The sequence below is a fragment of the Peromyscus leucopus genome, chromosome 2, assembly GCF_004664715.2.
Source record: "Peromyscus leucopus breed LL Stock chromosome 2, UCI_PerLeu_2.1, whole genome shotgun sequence".
NCBI classification, from domain to species: Eukaryota; Metazoa; Chordata; class Mammalia; order Rodentia; family Cricetidae; genus Peromyscus; species Peromyscus leucopus.
The window spans coordinates 19,584,247-19,597,268 of record NC_051064.1 but is presented as its reverse complement, the minus strand read 5'-3'; the positions used below and the strand labels follow the sequence as shown (position 1 = coordinate 19,597,268).

Sequence of the window (13,022 nt, the reverse complement as noted above, 5' to 3'; positions counted from 1 at the left end):
TCTATGTGGGCTCTAGTGAGAGTGTTTACGCTATGTGATGGGCACTTAGCACCTGAGCCATCTACACAACCCCAACCCTTCTTACAGATTAACGCAATATATACATTTTCCCATTACCATAAATTCTTCCTAGATATTTTATACATCTCTGTAGTTTAATATTAATAACTTAGTGAAGTCTTAAGTCACTGTTCTGCTGCTGTGAAGACACACTATGGCTGAGGCAAGTCTTATAAAGGAAAGCATTTAATTGGGGGCTTGTTTACAGTTAGTGGCTTAGTCCATGATCATCGTGGTGGGGAGCACAGCAGCACACACTCTGGAGCAGTACCTGAGAGTTCACATCCTCATCTGCAGGCCAGCAGGCCGGCAGAGAGAGAGGAAAGCTGGGCCTGGCATGGGCTTTGAAACCTTAAAGCCCAGTGACAAACTTCCTCCAATAAGGCCACACCTACTCCAGCAAGGCCACACCTTCCATCCTTTTAATCCTTCTCAAGTAGTGCCACTCCCTGGTGACTAAGCATTCAAATATATGAGCCTATGGGGCCACCATTTGCATTCAAGTCACCACAGGTAATAGTATGACTACGCCACAATTTTCTAAGCTAGTCTCTCAGTGCTAGCACTGGAACTATTTTCTATAATTGTGGATAAAATTGTGGTCAATTTTCTCATCCACATTTTTACTTAGTTTCTTAGATTTCCCTGAACTGGAATTACTGGGTAAACTGTCATGAAAAGCCTTTTGTTCATTTAATGGTTGAAAACATATCATCTTGTAGTTTTAATCTGTATTTCTCTCCTTGTTGATGATGTCACATGTTTTCTAAACCTTTGTTTACTAGTTTTACTTCCTTCTTTGTGAACTGTCTGTTCATATCCTTCGTATGTTTCCTGTTAGGGTCTAAGTATTTTTCACATTAATTTGTATTCTTTCTCACCATAAAATCCCTAGCCTTTGCCTTAATCCTAACATCTTTCTTGGTCTGAATTTCAATGTTAGAGTATTTGTTTGTTGGTACAAATATTTTTCACAACTTAAGAGTTTTTCCCTCCTCCTCCTCCTCCTCCTCTTCTTTTTGAGAAGTGACCCTAAAAACACAAGGTGGCTTCAGCAGAATGATCTGCCCTTTCTTATCCAATGTTCCCCTTCACAGAATCACTCCCACTTCCCCATTCCCAAAGCTTCTGAGGGCTCCTGGGCTCAGTCCAAATATGTCTTCTCATCTCTTTTAACGCCCTAGCCAACACCTGATCTATCGCGGGACTCTGATTTGACCCCACCCAGTTTCTACTGCCAGCCCGGACCCCTGCCCCGGGCTCTCCAGATACCAGCTTCCGATGTGGCACCTCCTCTTGGCTGTCCAACAGGAATCCCAAGCAGTTCCTTTTCCTCACTGCTGTGACAAAATACCTCACAAAAGCAACTGAAAGAAGAAAGGGTTCCTTCTGGCTCACAGCTGGAGGGTAGAAGCCATGATGGTCGGGAAGGTGTGCTCAGAGTGGCCCCAGCTGTGGAGGCAGGTGACTCAGTGAGGCTGTTCTTGTTAGGGCTAGAATGAGAAGGAGGATGAATTCTCATGTTCAGTTCACTTTCTCCTTTTTACTCACCAGACCCCAGTCCATGGGATGCTACTGCCCACATTCAGGGTAGGTCTTCACTACTTAGTTAAACTTCTCTGGAAATACCCTAATGTATGTTCCCACATGATTTAAAAACCCATTTAAGTTGACAATGAAAATTCAGCATCACGTATGGCCTTCATATCAAAGTCCAAGTCTTTGTTTGTTTTGAGACAGGGTCTCATGTGGCCCAGACTAACCTTGAACTCCTAATCCTCCTGCCTCTACCTTCTAACTTCCAATTTAAATTACAGGCAAGCATTACCATGACCAGCTTCAAGTTCTTTTTTTTTTTTTTTTAATTATTTTATTTTAATTTTTTGGGATCTGGTTTCTCCCTGGCTGTCCTGGAACTTGATCTATAGGCCAGGCTAGCCTTAAACTCAGAGCTCTGCCTGCCTCTGACTGGGATCAAAGGCATGCACCACCATGTCTGGCTTCAAATTCTTGACACCCAGATGGCACCCTGAATCCTAGGGATGCTCATTTTAAAGGGTCTGCAGTCATCCTTGACTCCTGCCTGTCATGCTTTGAATCACCAGGAAGTCCTAATAAATAGAACTGGAGTCCAACCAATTTTCCCCACTTCCAATGTAAGTCTCAACGTCCAGGGGCCGCCTGCCACCACAGCGGCGTCCAGGGGCCGCCTGCCACCACAGCGGCGTCCAGGGGCCGCCATCCTTCCTCTCTTAGCCCTTCTCTTATCTATTTGACCCACTTCAATCTTTTGAAGATGAGGCAGATCATGTTTCACCACCACGAAGAACCTTCCAGAATGTTTTTTTGTTTTGTTTTGTTTGTTTTGACTGTTTCCTGGCTGTCAGGTGATCTTCATAACTCCTCCTTACCTGTCCAACTCAAGCTTCTTTGCTGACTCAGCTCCAGCCACATTGGTTCTATGATTCCTTCAAGATGTCAGTCAGGCGTGCCCCCACCTTTGGGATACACAAAACATTTACAATGGCTCCAAGCAGTAGCCTGGGACCCTGAGCTGTCTCACTCACATGTCCCACCATTACTCCCGACAGTGTATCACATCTCTGCCACCATTTTTCTTTGAATAAAATCCCCTTGCTACTTTGCATATTTGTGTGAACTTTTGAATAAGAGGCCAAGAACCTGAAAAGACCCTGCTGGACCAGTGTTAATCTTGCCTTCCTCCCTTCCTTTTTTGTTTCAGTATTCAGGATCAAACTCGGGGTTTTGCCCACGCTAGACAACTGAGCTACATTTCCAACACTAATCCAGCACAAGTTTTTCCCTGAAAACTTCTGACATCTCATTGACCAGAACTAGGTTAGATGACCTCCCCGAGCTGCAAGGGGAGCTGAGATGGGGGAGGCAAGGGAGAAAGCAGAGGATGTGAATGAGAACCTTTTCAGACCCTACCTTAGAGCTACTGAATCAGAAATGCTGGGGTTATGTCATGAATACCAGCAATCTATGTGGTAACAGACCTCCGGAAGGTTCTGATGTATCTGAAGCTGGTATGATGGGGCTTGTTTATTTGTCTCTGTTTTGGGAAAGGGTCTCATGTATTCCAGATTGGCCTGAAACTTGCTTTGTAGCCAAGGGAAACCTTGAATTCTTGGTTTATTTATTTATTTTTACCTCCTGAATGCTAGTATTTAGGTGTGAGATACCACACCCCATTTATGGACTGCTGGGGATAAAACCCAGGGCCTCCTCCATGCTAGGCAAGCATCACACTTTACATTACACTACTCCCCCAGCTCCCACTGGAGTCAGTCTTGTGGTATGAAAAGAACCCTGGACTAGTACACATATCACCTGTTTTCTTTGTGGAGTTCTGCTACTTGTTCACCAGAAGACATTAATTTTCTGACCTATAAAATGGGAGCGATAATAGCTACATGATTTCATTGAATAAACTGTGGTGACCAATTTAAAAAATGTAGATGGAGACATTGGAAACTATAAATCATTAGGCAAATGTTTTGATTTTTTTTTTTTTGTTTTTGTTTTGGATTTTTTTGTTTTTCGAGACAGCCCTGGCTGCCCTGGAACTTGCTCTGTAGACCGGCCTGGCCTTGAGATCCACCTGCCTCTGCTTCCCAAGTGCTGAGATCAAAGGTGTGTGCCACCACTGCCCTGCACAAATGTTTTGATTTTTGAATGGATCTAAGGAGAGGTTCTGAATGAATTAGGTCTGACGTTCAGAGACAAAATAAAACTGGAAAGAACATAATGGTGACTATCATCATCGGCAAAGAGCCAGGGCTGACACAGGAGAATAGAGACTGCCATTGTGCTATCTGTATTGCATTATGGGTCAACATCTCAGACAAGGGAAGCTCCCTTGACGAAATCTCATGTTTGAGGAGAATTGCAGGTGGCCGATCAATACAAGGTCAAACCTTCTATCGATTCCTAGAGGTGCGGCATTTGATTACACTCCTTTATTTTATTCTGATCCAGGGTCTCATGTCATACTATGTAGCTCAGCCTGGCCTGGAGTTCACTATCTCGAAACTCACATGAGAGTCTCTGGTCTTGGCTTCCCAAGTGAGGGGATTACAGACATGTGCCAGCACACCTAGCTTGAGTTCTAGTCTTTCACAGATGTTTTTTTCCGGGGTCAATAATGGCAGCAGGATTTTGCCATACCTTTGTCAAAAGTTTATGTAGCTGACATGATGGGCAGAGTACAAATGCCTGGGAAACCCAAAACTACCCATAAAAGGTCTAAAGAGATAGAAAAGTTACAACAGTCAGAGACAGAAATAGAAACCGAAACCACAGAAACTCAGAAGCGCACCATCACAAAACAAGCTTTTTGGGGTGGCTGCTCCAGGTGGTTTCCAGAAGAGCAAGAAAGCACAGGAGGCTTCCTAACAAACACTTTGGAGCGTACTGGAAGGGGGCACTAGAAGGGAGCACTCACAAGAAGGTGGGTGAGAAGCTAGGAAACACATTCGAGGGATTTAATGTTTTGTTTTGGGATTAAAAAGCCCGAGATGCTACTGTCTGAACACCAAGTCTGGCACCCATTCCTTGTGTGTTAAAGCTTGCTCACGCCCTTCCTTGTTTATCCATTCCTCTACGAGGCCCACAGAACGGCCCTGGGAGCTGTTTTCACTGGGTGAACTTAGATCAGTCCTCAGCTTCCGGGAGGCACCCAGTCATGTCTAGGTTTGCCTCCAGGAAACTTAGACAAGGCCTAGAAACTGCCATGACTGCAAGCATGGCCCTCCTGAGCGAGGGGTTGGCCGGTCTCTTCAGGAGAGCCTGTGTCCAGGAGGAGGAAGTGTTGGCAGGGCGTGACCTGGCTACGTGGAGACTGTGGAGTAGTCAGGAGACTTTGTCTATGTGTCTATTCAATTGGTCTGTACAAAATGTGAAGCCAAGATCTATTTATTGATTGATTTGTTTAACATTCGGGCTGCAACTCGCAATGGTGTGATAAGAGAGTTTGTAGAAGCAACATTGCAGACCCACACATTCCTTGGCACTGGAGAGGCTATGATCTGCATATGGAAATCCAATGATGTAACCCTCTGAAACGGCTGGGGGAGACCCGCCAAGTTCACCATCAAGGCGACCATGCTCAGTTCAAACAAAGAGGCCAAGGCTGGGTCATAGTTTCAAAACATTCAATCTTTGGACCTGCTTTCTAAGGCTTTTCAGTTTTTCAGACAGGCAAACAAGGCCCATTTTCCCTCCCCACCCCTGCCATGAACCCACTGACCTACTTCACCTCAGGAGCCTTGAGTATCAGGGCCTAGGTCGCCAGGCAGCTCTCACTTGATATACGAGCAGGCTTCCTCCTCTGGGTCCTGAAGGGGAATTCGGATTAGTGCCTCTCAAAGAAAGGTTAAAGTGTACTTTGGAGGCTCCCAACAGTTGCAGAACGGTGATTCCTGAGGTCAGGTGCAGGCCCCAGTGACTTACAGGTTATGTGATACAGGTGTCATTAACACTCCGATCCACCCCTTCTCAGGGAGGCTCTGCTGCTGCCATTACCCCGCCTGTCCTCCAGCAGTCTCAGCTTCTCTGTGACACCCTTCTCATCAGTAATGCCTGGGTGTCATCTCTCCGAGAGAAATCTGAGAAGGAACCAACAGTTCCTGCCTCTCACTCCCCCTGGCTGCCCTGTGTTCTCCTCTCCAGCATTTCCTTTTTCTGTCTTTCCTTTTCTTCACGTTTGTTCTGTTTTTGAGACAGAGTCTCGGATATCCCAGACAGGCCTCTAACTCACTATGTAGCTGAGATTGGCCCCCCTGTGGTCCTCCTGCTTCTACTTCCCAAGGTGGATATCACCATGCTTGGCTCAAATTTCCTTTTGAAAGGATTTCTTGGAACTGGAAAGAGGGCTTGATGATGAAGAGCACATAGTGCTCTTGCAGAGGTCCCAGGTTCAGTTCCCAGCATCTCTCAACTCTAACTCCAGTTCTGGGACATCTGACGCCCTCTTCTGGTCTTCATGCACGTGCACACGCAGGCAAACACTTAAGCACTTAAATTAAAATACTCTTAAAAGGATTGTTGCATAATTGTTTGAACTAAATTGTGCCCCTCCCCAAAATTCATCTTAGAGGCTTGGCCTCTGGTGCTTCAGAGTGTGGCTAGATTTGGAAAGGTGAAAAGTTAGACAGAGACTGTTAGGGTAGGTACCCATCTGCTTGCTTGACCTCAGGTTTCTACCCTCCAAAAGGCAACACCATATCAGCTGTTCTGTACCTGCCTATTCTGGGGACCTGGTTAAGGCTGAGCACACAAATAAAGTTAGACCCCCCAACCCCCCCACCCCCCGAGACAGGTTTCTCTGTGTAACAGTCCTGGTTGCCCTAGAACTCGCTCTGTAGTCCAGGCTGGCTCAAACTCACAGAGATCTGCCCGCTTCTGCCTCCCGAGTGCTGGGACTAAAGGTGCGCCACCATGCCCAGCTCAGTCAAACTGTTTAAATGTTGTTTTTAAATTTTACTTATTTTATTTTATGTATATGAGTGTTTTGCTCACATGTATGTCTGTGTACACACACGTGAGCCTGGTGCCCACAGAGGAGGGCACTGGATTCCCTGGAATTAGGGTTATGAACAGTAGTGAGCTGGGAATGTGGGCACTGGAAATCAAACCCAGGTCTTTTTCAGTAAGTGCTCTTAACCACTGAGCCATCCCTCCAGACAGCCCTACAGTTAGATTTTCTATTTCTAAGGCTCTTTTTAACCTCTCCCACGCAGGATTTCACTGGTCCCCACAAACTGCTGTTTCAAGGTCACCACTGACACTATCCAGCAGGTCCTAAGTCACTGGGCCACCTCTGGGACTTCCTTGCAGCTGCTGAGATTCCACGGTAGGAGCTATTTCAGTGACTCTACCATGACACTCTCATTTTTCCACTCTCTTCTGTGGCTGTAAATATTACAAAAACACTGGAAGTCACACCCTTACCTCAGCCTTTCCACCTCTCCCTGGAGCTGCAGACCAAGCCACCGATGGCCCTGGATTTTCCCACTGAAAGACCTACAGAGCTTTTCCAGTCTAACGCCCGCCTCCATCTTGCCTCAGTTTCCCATTCCCTTTCCTGGTGCTGTCCATTCACCAGGGAAGTTAGAGTCCCAGCATCCCCCCACTCCCCACCACCCCGTACATATCTCAGCTCACGTAACAGCCTCAGCTCAACCTAAAACAAACCCCGATTTCCACCGTTAACCCAAATCTGCTGCTGCCACCTTGCTCTGAACAAACAGTACCGCCCTGCCTCCCACGTCCCTCCTCACCTCTCGGTTCATCCTGACTGAGGGGCCCTGCTGACTCCTGAGCCTATTCACGTCTCATCAACTTGTTTATTTGTTTGTTTTTTCCTTTTTCAATACTAGGGATGGAATCTGGGGCTTGTGCCTGGTAGGCAAGTGGTGGGTCACTGAGCTGCATCTCCTACCCTTAGTTCATGAAACCCTTTTCTTTTGAAACATGGTCTTAAATTGTGTGACTTGCAATCTTCCTGCCTATCCTTCTGAGCCATGGGATGACAGAGACCCACACCCAGACCTGGCTCTCACCACATCTTGAATACAATGCAGATTTGCTCTGCTTTGCAAGTTCCCTCTGGCAGTGGCCCTGTCCGGCTGTCCTCTGGCTATATTGCCAGTCTTCTGTAGTGACCCGGGTGGCGTGGCGGTCAGGCCTATAGACTCATCACTCCTCTTTGGGTCATTTAGGGCTGGCTCAAAGCTCACCCCCTGGAGAGGTCTTTCTTGAAACCCTCCTCTCACCTAGCACCTGCTGGAAGGTCAGAGAAGTCAGCACACTCAGGTTACAACCAAACCATGTGCCAAACATTGTATCAGATACTCATATTTACTATCTCAGCTAGCCCTCAGAACAACCTTTGAAAGGGCCTTCAAAAAAATCCTTATTTTATAAATCAAAATACTAAAGTGAAGAGAGGTCAAATGCAAGGTCCAAAACTAGCCCTCTAAACCACTACTCAAGTTCAATTCTATCCTGGGTTGTGGGTAATTGGGCTCCGAGGAGTCGGCTCTCCAGGGCTGATGGCTTCTATCACACTTGCTTTTAGGCAGGTAAAGTCACTTAGGCACAATAGTGTGTACCGGGGAGGGACAGTCAGATAATACAAGGTGCAGGTCAGAGCCCAGCGTGCCTTTAACCCCACACTTGGAAAGCTAAAGGAGAATTGCCACAAGTTCAAGGGCAGCCTAAGCTATGGAATGAGACTTTGTCTCAAACAAATAAACAAAACAAAACAGAACCCAACCAAACAAAAAACAACAACAACAAGGAACAAAATTTGAGTTTGGTAGATAATATTATATATCTTATATATTTGGTAGATATATACATTTACTCATGGGTCCTTATTTTAATAGGCTAAAAAAAAATGATGACCTTTGGTTCTTCACTCAGGTAGGTTTGAGACTAAAGTTCTCAGAGGCCATTAAAACCTTTACAATTAAAAGGTTTTTTGTTTTTGTTTTTTTTCCAACAGGTGGTGGCGGCGGCGGCCTCAGCGCACGCCTTTAATCCCAGCACTCGGGAGGCAGGTGGATCTCTATGAGATCGAGTCCAGTCTGGTCTACATAGTGTGTTATAGGACAGCCAGGGATACACAGAGAAACTCTGTCTTAAAAAAACAAAAAAAACAAAGGGTTTTTTCCACAGCATCTTTTACATATATGGTCACTGACTTACCATGTCGCCTCCACTAGAAGCAAAGTTCTGGAGAACCAAGAATGTTTTGCTGTCCTGGTAAGTGGCAGAGTGTAAGGTGCTCATTTTAAAATGTCGAATGGATGAAGGAATGCCAGGGGCACTCTGTGACCTGCTTGGATAAATGCCCTTTGTAGGACTACATTACTTACCTAAGCCATAACGGGAAACAAAGAACTACTCCTGCCAAAAGGAGGAATAAGAGGCCCCACAGGAAAAGAAACACAACACGCAAACAAAAACAACTCTGAGCCAGGCAGTGGTGGCACATGCTTTTAACTCCAGCACTCAGGAGGCAGAGGCAGGTGAATCTCTGAGTTTGAGACCAGCCTGATATACAGAGAGAGTTCCAGGACAGTCTGGGCTAGAGAGAAACCCTGTCTCAAAAAACCAAACCCAAACAAACAAACAAAACAACTCAGCCTCTGGAGAACATTTAGGGATGATCTTGCCCCCCACCCACAACTGCAAGAGTGAGTTTTGGTACTATTGTATGCAGTGGATTCTCATCTGTGCATTTTTCTGCCCAGAAACCAAGGAGCCTAAAGGTGAAGTTGGGCTTCACTGAAGCCAGTCACTGACATGAGGTCCCATCAGGTCCCCTAAGTTCCGGTGCGTTCGTTTGTCTGAGACAGTCTCATTCTACAGCGCACACCAGCCTGGAACTCAATACTCAATATACAATTTGGGCTGTTCTTTTTTTTTTTTTTTTCTTTTTTTTGAAGTTCAATTTGGGCTATTCTTAAACCCATGGTAATCCTCCTGCCTTAACCTCCTGAGTACTGGGACTTCAGGTATGGGCCATCATGCCCAGCATGAGGCCCATAGTTCTTGAGGGTGCTTCTCTCCAGCATGCCCCACATCCCAGTAATTTCTTGTCCTCTTCTAGTGCATACATAATTCCTTTTTAAGAATTTTTTGTTTGAGACCTAGTCTTCGTGTATAGTCCAAACTGGCTTCAAATACTCTCCTGCCTCAACCTCCCTAGTATGAAGGTTTTATTTACATTTTAATTTTTTATTTCGTGTGTGTGTGTGTGTGTGTGTGTGTGTGTGTAAGTGTGCATGCCTGTGCATGAAGAGTGTAGAGGTCAGAAGACAATTTTTTTTTGGCTTTTTGAGACAGGGTTTCTCTGCTTACCTTTGCACCTTTCCTGGAACTCACTTGGTAATCCAGGCTGGCCTCGAACTCACAGAGATCCGCCTGCCTCTGCCTCCCAAGTGCTGGGATTAAAGGTGTGCGCCACCACCGCCGGCCAGAAGACAATTTGTGAGAGTCAGTTCTCTCCTTCCACTATGAGGGTCTCCAGGATCCAATGAAGATCATTATGCTTGGTGGGAAGTGCATTAACCCATTGAGTCATCGTTGTTGCTACATGACCGCACATGCGCTGTCCAGTAGCCAAGCCAGAGGCTCAGTCATCCCTTACATCCTATGTAATCCATGTGCTGTGTGATCACCTAATCTATGTGCGTGAGTGACATGGCTAGGTAAGCCCATGCGCATGTGCAGGGGAATCCATAAAACTTGGGTCACAGACTCCTCCCTCTTCTTCCTCTTCCTTCAGCACATGTCTTCCAAATAGGCCTATGCACATCTTTCCTGTCCCTCCCTTCTCCTAATAAAGTCCTACAGTGGGTTTTGTCCTGCCTCGTGGCTTTTCTCGCATGGTAAAACAGCACCACTTAATGAATAACATTGTGCCGCATAAAACTAACAATGGTGCCAGCCCCAAGATTTTATTCCTAATCACCATAAGGAAAGAGGGTTTGAAAAGACATAGGTGTAGCTCAGTGGTCCAGCCTATACTTATAACACTTAGAAAGCCCTGGGTTCTATCTGCAGCCCCACAACACAGAAGAAAACAAACACTGAGAAGACAATTACAAGTTACAAAGGTTGCAGGGTACAAAGGCTAGAACCTAAAGCCTTACACATGTCAGGCAGAAGCTCTGCCACAGAGCTACATCCCCAGCCCAGAAACTCTTGTGTTTAATAGTCCTGGAGTAATTCTCACTCCCTGACATCTTTCTAAGGAGAGAACTGGCAGCCCTGTTTAGAGTTCTACTTTCAGCCAGGTGGTGGCACACACCTTTAATTCAAGCACTTGGGAGGCAGGGCCACGCAGATCTCTGAGTTTGAGGCCAACCTGGTTTACAGAGTGAGTTCGAGAACAGCCAGGGCTATACAGAGAAACCCTGTCTCCCAAAAAAAAAAAAAAAAAAAGGAAGAAAGAAAGAAAAAAGAAAAAGCTGTTTTCAGTGTTTCCTTTAGAGAGCGGAGTTCCACCTGTGAGCCCAGCACTTGGGAGGCAGAAGGAGCAAGCCTGACACAGGTCAGAGTGGTCTACACAACAAACCACAGCCAGCCAGTAATATACAGTGAGACCATGTCTCAAAGACAACAGGGGCTGGAGATGGCTCCAAGGTTAAGAGCACGGGCTGCTCTTCCAGAGGACTGGGTTCAGTTCACAGCAACAATTGTCTAACTCCAGCTGTAGGCTTTGATAACCTTTTCTGGCCTTTGTGGGCACTAGACATGGATATGGGGCATAGACACATATGCAGACAAAACACCCACACAAAATAAATGAAAACTTGAAAAATTAAAAAGCAAGTAGAGTTCACTGAACCTCTTCCTTTCTGTCTTAGTCAGTGTTCTGTTGCTGTGAAGAGATACTGTGACCACAGCAACTCTTCTTGTTTCGTTGTTTTGTTTTTTGTTTGTTTGTTTTGAGACAGGGTTTCTCTGTATAGCTTTGGAGCCTATCCTGGAACTCGCTCTGTAGACCAAGCTGGCCTGGAACTCAGAGATCCGCCTGCCTCTGCTTCCCGAGTGCTGGAATTAAAGGTGTGCACCACCACCGCCCAGCAGGAACTCTTATAAATGAAAGCATTTCACTGAGGCTTACTTACAGTTTCAGAGGTTTAGTCCATTGTCATCAGGGCAGAAGCTCAGCACAGGCAGACCCGGTGCCAGACAGTATCTGAGAGTTCCACATCCTGATCTATCTGCAGGCAGCAGATCTGGGCCTGGCATGAGCTTCTGAAACCCCAAACCCACCCCAATGACATACTTCCTCCACCAAGGCTAACCTCCTAATTCCTCTCAAGGCCACTCCCTGGTGACCAAGTCTTCAAATCTCCGAGCCTATGGGGGCCATCCTTATTCAAACCACACTTCTGTTCCAAGCTTTCTCGTCCAATTTGACTCTTTCTCTTCATTTGGGATAATGAATTTCATTGGAATTTTAAGTGATTGATTTTAAATGCATTTGCTCTAGACACCTGGCAATAGTCTGGTCTATGGTCAAAGCCCAGCTGACCCTCTCTGTTGGTAGATAGATTTAAAATGACCTAGCCACTTCACTTTGGGATTCTTCACAGTATAGCTAAACAGCTTGGTGCTTTATGTTGGAAAAAGGCCTGTAGGGTCCTCCTTTGTGGCTTGGAAGGAAACAATACTCTTTAGCAATCTCAGTGTGGCTGGCAGGGTGACAGCCACAGCCTAATTTTGTGACCAGGAGGCAGGAGCATTACTTGTATCTGGATGCTGGCATAAATGTGGTCCAGCTCTGTGATCCTTCAAACAAAACTTGAGGTTGAATTCCTTTTGTTCCAGTAGATAAGGGAGTGTATTGAGCACTATGGAAAACAGACAAGGGTACTCTGACAGATGGGGACAGAGTCTCCCCACAGCAGGGGGTGAGCCGGGAACTCGGTACTATAGCAACACTCTTAAGAATTAGCCTATGAATTAAAGGATGGTTGCATTCATGGGGTCTGTGCAGGCAGGGAATGGCCAGGTCTTTTGTCAGCCAACAGAGAAAAGATTGTGTTTCTATTGTGTGATTTGAGTTCAGTTGCATGCAGACAGCCCTGTGCTGTGGAGGTGACCTTACTTCTGTGTGTCTTACTTCATTTAAGTATGCAAACCAGAAGAGTTCCAAGGACAGAGGCAGCAGGAACGATCACCCCCACCCCCACTCCCACCCCCACCCCCGTGTGGGCAGTAGGCAGTGAAGGGTTTTGGTGATTTCTCTTGTTAGTTCCTTTTAGTATTATCTAGTCCCCACACTTCCAGACAATGTCGGTGATAAAGTACTCCTCCCTCACAGGAACAGACATAGACACTTTCCACAAACAACCATTCACCCCGAGTTTTGTGGTACATCACAGGAATAAACAATTACCAGCTGGTAAGATCAT

The 13,022-nt window shown here is 46.0% G+C and overlaps 1 long non-coding RNA gene across 2 annotated transcripts; it reads right to left on the bottom strand.

Moving 5' to 3' along the window:
• Nucleotides 1–480: 480 nt before the first annotated feature.
• On the bottom strand, nt 481–11,839 carry LOC119087378. 2 transcript variants are annotated; one of them, XR_005090794.1, is made up of 5 exons: nt 11,730–11,839; nt 5,333–5,420; nt 3,415–3,470; nt 2,472–2,558; nt 481–1,553 (listed from the first exon to the last, which is right to left on the bottom strand). It is a non-coding gene; the product is annotated as an uncharacterized LOC119087378 (long non-coding RNA). The 2 variants fall into 2 exon arrangements; XR_005090795.1 differs by lacking the exons at nt 3,415–3,470; nt 5,333–5,420.
• Nucleotides 11,840–13,022: the final 1,183 nt, after the last annotated feature.